Genomic DNA, 6,353 nt, shown 5'->3' with positions numbered 1-6,353 from the left:
GTAAATACCTGTCAATTTGTGGAAAAATCACCCTGATTAACTCTTTAGTATTATCACAGTTTACCTATTTGCTTATGGTCTTGCCTACGCCTAGCGAACAGTTTTTTAAATTATATGAGAAAAAAATATTCCATTTTATTTGGAACGGCAAGCCAGACAAAATTAAAAGGGGCTATTTATATAATGAATATGAATTCGGAGGACAGAAATTATTAAATATTAAAGCATTAGACCTATCACTAAAAGCTTCAGTCATAAAAAAGTTATACTTAAATCCGAACTGGTTCTCAAGCAAATTAGTAAGATTGTCTCACCCAATGTTCAAGAATGGCCTTTTTCCCTTTATTCAGATTACATCCACTCATTTTCAGTTATTTGAAAAGGAAATAATCTCCCAAATATCACTATTTCTAAAACAAGCCATAGAAAGTTGGTTGCAATTTCAATTTAATCCTCCAGAAACGACAGAACAAATAATGCAACAAATATTGTGGTTAAATTCAAATATACTAATTGACAAAAAACCTTTATTTTTTGACAGAATGTTTAAAAAAGGTATAATCTTCGTAAATGATATCATCGGTAGGACTGGTGGAGTTATGTCGCACATGCAGCTAACAAAAACATATGGAAATGTCTGCTCTACCCAAAATTACAACCAAATAATTGCAGCCTTACCGCAAAAGTGGAAGAGGAAAGTGGAAGAGGGAGAAAGTAAGGAACTTGTCTGTCGGCCTTGCATTAAAGAACATAATTGGTTAAGGAAAACTGTGATAAATAAAAAAGTATATCAGTTTCACTTAAGGACCAAAGGATTGACAGCCGTCCCATATAGATTGCAAAATAGTTGGGAAGAGATTTTTGACGTACCGATCCCATGGCATAGTGTTTATGAACTGACACGCAAAACGACACCGGATTCAAAAATTAGAATCTTTCAATTTAAATTATTATATAAAATTCTTGCTACCAATAGAATGTTATTTATATGGGGGATACAATCTTCCCAGCTCTGAAGATTTTGCTGTGAAGAGACAGAATCATTAGATCATTTGTTTTGGTTCTGTCCATTTGTAGCTTGTTTTTGGACACAGGTCCAGGAATGGCTAAAGGATTGCAATATTTACCTGGAGCTAACCTTGCAGATAACATTACTGGGTGATCTGAAAAGTCATAGTCAATCGATCAATAATATAATAATACTTTTAGCAAAAATGTTTATTTTTAATTCACAATCTGTAGAAGCAATGAGAATAGAAAGGTTCAGAACTTTTGTAAAACATCACAGTACGGTTGAAATATATATGGCAAATAGAAATCCTATATGGATGGTGTTAAGAGATAGATGGGAGGTATTGAATGGAGTTGAAGGATGGGACTAATAACAAATAACAACAAATAATAACAAGATAACTAATAATGTAAGCATACTGTGTCCATAATAAGTATATAGGTTGTATGTTGGGAGCTTTTGGGATAGAGCACAGTTAGAAAGATATGGCATATAGAAGCAAACCGGATGGACATCATGAAAATGATCGGAGAGGTTGAGAGTAGAAGAGGTTCAGGAGCAAAAACAAATAAAATATAATTATTGTAAAATTGACTGTGTCCATAAGGTGTAGATAGTAAGTATAGGCTGGAAGTAGAGGCCTGGGCATTGTTGTTCACTAATTTACCCCAAGTAGGGAAAGGATGGCGGGGTTGAAAAGTAATAAAGGGGAGTATATATATAAAAAACATGGGGGATAGGAAGTGATGCAGACAATTACATTGATGGAAGTTACAATCTATCTGCAATATTAAGCCCCCCCCCCCCCCCCCCCCAAAAAAACAAAAAAACATCTCAAGGATGATCAATGGAAACAGGATGCACCTGAGCTCAATTTCGACTCTCATAGCAAAGGGTCTGAATACTTATGTAAATAAGTAAAAACCCTGTTTTTTCTTTGTCATTATGGGGTATTGTGTGTAGACTGATGAGGGGGAAAAAAATACTTTTTTTTTTTAATAAGGCTGTAACGTAACAAAATGTGGAAAAGGGGAAGGGGTCTGAATACTTTCCGAATGCACTGTATGTTACGAATTTTAAAATGTACAATATGTAAGGAATTCGCAAAATGTACTATATGTTACGAATTTGCAAAACGTATGATATGATACGAATTCTAGGTAGCTGGCTAACGTTAGCTAGGCTAGGGGTTAGGGTTAGGGGTTAGGGTTAAGGTTAGAGTTAAAATCAGGAGTTAGGTTAAAGGGTTAAGGTTAGGGTTAGGGTTAGCTAAAAGGGTTAAGGTTAGGGTTAGGGGAAGGGTTAGCTAACATGCTAAGTAGTTGCAAAGTAGCAAAAAAGTAGTTAGTAGTTGAAAAGTTGCTAATTAGCTAAAATGTTGAAGTTGTCCATGATGAGATTCAAACTCAAAACCTTTGGGTTGTTAGATGTTCGTGTTATACACCCACCCATTTACAGGTCTGCTGTCTTAATTTGACCTGTTTCTCACAGCATGAAAATAATCCTGCAGCAACAGGAAATGTGAGTTATTCTGTGCAATACAATTCATGGACATTTTTGATAAATTTTTCATCAGGGCAAATCAAGTCTGACATTTTAAAGTGGAAATTACAAACCTTAGAAGCCTTTTTAAACACTACCTGCAGTGCAGGAAAATTATATGTGACAACAGAGTGATCTAATTAAGATAGCAGATCTGTAATTGCACAGACATTAAAGTTACATTAGGCAGATTGAAAAAGCATGATTAACAAGAATCACTCAAATGTCCCGGAGTAGTACCAAAAAGCTGCCTGTCGCACCGTCTGAATGACATAACGAGGGACAACCAACAGTTTGTTAATTACATAATCTACAATAATCGTACATGCCAGATGTGATGGGTTACTGGTGTTCCCAACTCTCTCTTGTTTCCAGGCTGGCTATTTGCTGATGCTATAGTATTTGCAGACACAACGGGTAATTTTCCATTTGCAATTTTAGAGCTGAAGTGAGTTGACAATCAGAGCGGGGACAGGAGGGCCATGCTTCTCCAGACTATCTCTGTTTCTACTCAATGGGCAGGGCCATGATTCTCTAGACTATCTCTGTTTCTACTCAATGGGCAGGGCCATGCTTCTCTAGACTATCTCTGTTTCTACTCAATGGGCAGGGCCATGCTTCTCTAGACTATCTCTGTTTCTACTCAGTGGGCAGGGCCATGCTTCTCTAGACTATCTCTGTTTCTACTCAGTGGGCAGGGCCATGCTTCTCTAGACTATCTCTGTTTCTACTCAATGGGCAGGGCCATGCTTCTCCAGACTATCTCTGTGTCTACTCAATGGGCAGGGCCATGCTTCTCTAGACTATCTCTGTTTCTACTCAATGGGCAGGGCCATGATTCTCTAGACTATCTCAGTTTCTACTCAATGGGCAGGGCCATGCTTCTCTAGACTATCTCTGTTTCTACTCAGTGGGCAGGGCCATGCTTCTCTAGACTATCTCTGTTTCTACTCAATGGGCAGGGCCATGCTTCTCCAGACTATCTCTGTGTCTACTCAATGGGCAGGGCCATGCTTCTCCAGACTATCTCTGTGTCTACTCAATGGGCAGGGCCATGTTTCTCTAGACTATCTCTGTTTCTACTCAGTGGGCAGGGCCATGCTTCTCCAGACTATCTCTGTGTCTACTCAATGGGCAGGGCCATGCTTCTCTAGACTATCTCTGTTTCTACTCAGTGGGCAGGGCCATGCTTCTCTAGACTATCTCTGTTTCTACTCAATGGGCAGGGCCATGCTTCTCCAGACTATCTCTGTGTCTACTCAATGGGCAGGGCCATGCTTCTCTAGACTATCTCTGTTTCTGTGATGAATGTGATGGAAGGAGTCAGGCGCCGGAGGGTAATCACCGAATACAGAGTTTATTCCTTCGTTACACAAAATACGCTGGAATAGCGACAAACGAAACAGGCACAGGGTAAACTATCTACCCTGGCAATACACTGTAACGGTATCTCCATACAATACATAGGCACAGGGGAAATATCTACCCTAGCAACAAAATGGTACGAGTAGCTCCACCGAGCTACACTACTCTCACATTCAAACAATCACCCACAAGGACAAGGGGGCAGAGGGAACACTTATACACAGACTAATGAGGGGATTAGAACCAGGTGTGTGCGATTGACAAGACAAGACAAATGTGATGATAATAATTGGGGCGGCAGTGGTTAGTAAGCTGGTGACGACGAACGCCGAAGCCTGCCCGAATAAGGAGGGGAGGCAGCCTCGGCGAAAGTCGTGACAGTTTCTACTCAATGGGCAGGGCCATGCTTCTGTTTCTACTCAGTGGGTACCCTGGTATTGAAACCCAACTAGTTCCAAAATGAGGAAGGGAAGTGATTCAGTAGAGTTCTATCGGCAATGCTATTGATCTCAAAAAACAAACAAACAAACCATAAAAGGTATGAAGGGTTTTGCACTTATATACAGAAGCTTTCCTCAAAGATTAAGTTAGTGACTCTCCGGCATGAAGTATAGGCATTTAAGTGTACACTGGGCAATAGAGAATTTACCATTCTACTCAGGTAGTAGTATCTTCTGTCAGATATCCATTCACTGGTAGATGCTGATATGTGGAGTCTATTGGTAGTTGGTAAAGCAGCTCTCAGACCCACCGGGTACTGCAGAGTCAAAGCTTCCACCCAGCATCTGTCCAGAATACATTAACATTCAGCAGCTTTGTCCATCTTATACTGTATCTTCCCTGTTATTATCTGTTGGAGGTTGTGTTGTGTCTACTGCACTGCCTCCCATATAGCTCCTTTTAGTTTATGAGCCTCCTATGCTTTTCTGCTAACCAATGTGTAATTAATATAATATTTTTCTGGCATTCTTCCAAGTCTTTATTGATGCAGGGGTAAGTCAAGCCAGCTGGGAAATACTTACAGTTGATAGAGCTTATTATAGGTAGGCACTGTGACATTCTGAAAAGTAATTCTGAAAATGTTGTCTGAGCAGTTTGGCTGAAAGTAATCCAAAAAGTAGATTTAATGTACAAAGACAAAATTGGAATTCCAAATCATTGTCACATAGACTGTAAAAAAAAAAAAATTCCCTGTATGGAATTTACCATACTGTATTTTTATCATGTTTTTTTTCATTAACTTACAGGTAACTATTCTACAGTGTAGAATATGACACTTCAGAGGGCTGGACAATGGAGTGAGTGACAAAAAGCATGAAGAATATCAAACAGATGTGAGCAGAGCTGGCTATTCCTCTTCTGTATTGTGTCTAGCGCAGCTTGGGCGAGCCAGCCGTCTGTCGTTTTACTGTAAAGGAGAGCCTAGTTAGTAAAAATAAAAAATGTGTTCCACAGACAGCATTTGCTTCCTTTCTGTCACTGTCGTCCCCTAAGATCGTAATATAATATATGTCATTTAGCAGACACTTCTATCCAAAGCAACTTACAGTCATGAGAGCATACATTTCTTTTAATGTATTGATGGTCCTGGGAATCGAACCCACTACCCTGGCATTACAAGCACCATGCATTTTCAAACTGCCCTCAACAGTGCAGTGAATCGACCTGTCGTTGGTTAATCTCCCTAGGCAAATAGGTTGCCTCGCGCTGTGTAAACAATGTTCCAGCATAGGTCTGGGATTTCCGAGACTAGTCGTTGGCAATCATGAATTCCCTCTTTCGTGAATATTGTTAGGGATGTGTGTTGTAAAGACAAATATGATATTGTCACTGTCAATTTGAAGAATGATGTTGTTTTGCTGCACAAACATGTGAATGTAAAGTATGTCAGAGAGTGTGTGTGTGTATATTTATCTTCTACTTCACAGCATTGACAGTGCTCTTGCCCCATGACCCTATCAGGGAGATGCAGAGGCAGAAAGTGTAGTGGAATAGAACTGGGAATGGAACCCATTTGAGATCAATAAGCCCAAAGCATGGTCTCTCCCTGCTGATTTTCTTGTGTGCTGCATGTTCATGTGGCCTTGTAGGACCTAGAAACTGGTGTGGTATAATTTCATCCCACCCACCCAACTGAATGCAGTGCCTTGCAAAACCCTCCTTGGATTTCTTCACATTTTATTGTGTTACAAAGTGGGATTTAAATGAATTTCATTGTATTTTTTTGTCAAAACTCTACACAAAATACTCTATAATGTCAAAGTGGAAGAACATTTATATATTTTTTTAAAGATGAACAGAAATGTTATAAGTAAAATATAGTGAAGCATAAGTATTCAGCTCCCTGAGTCAATGCATGTTAGAAACACCTTTGGCAGCGATCACAGCTGTGAGTCTTCTTGGGTAAGTCTCTAAGAGCTTTACATACCTGGAT

The sequence above is a fragment of the Coregonus lavaretus genome (genome assembly GCF_964263955.1).
Source record: "Coregonus lavaretus genome assembly, chromosome: 11".
Classification (NCBI taxonomy): Eukaryota; Metazoa; Chordata; class Actinopteri; order Salmoniformes; family Salmonidae; genus Coregonus; species Coregonus lavaretus.
This window is presented reverse-complemented; position numbering follows the sequence as displayed.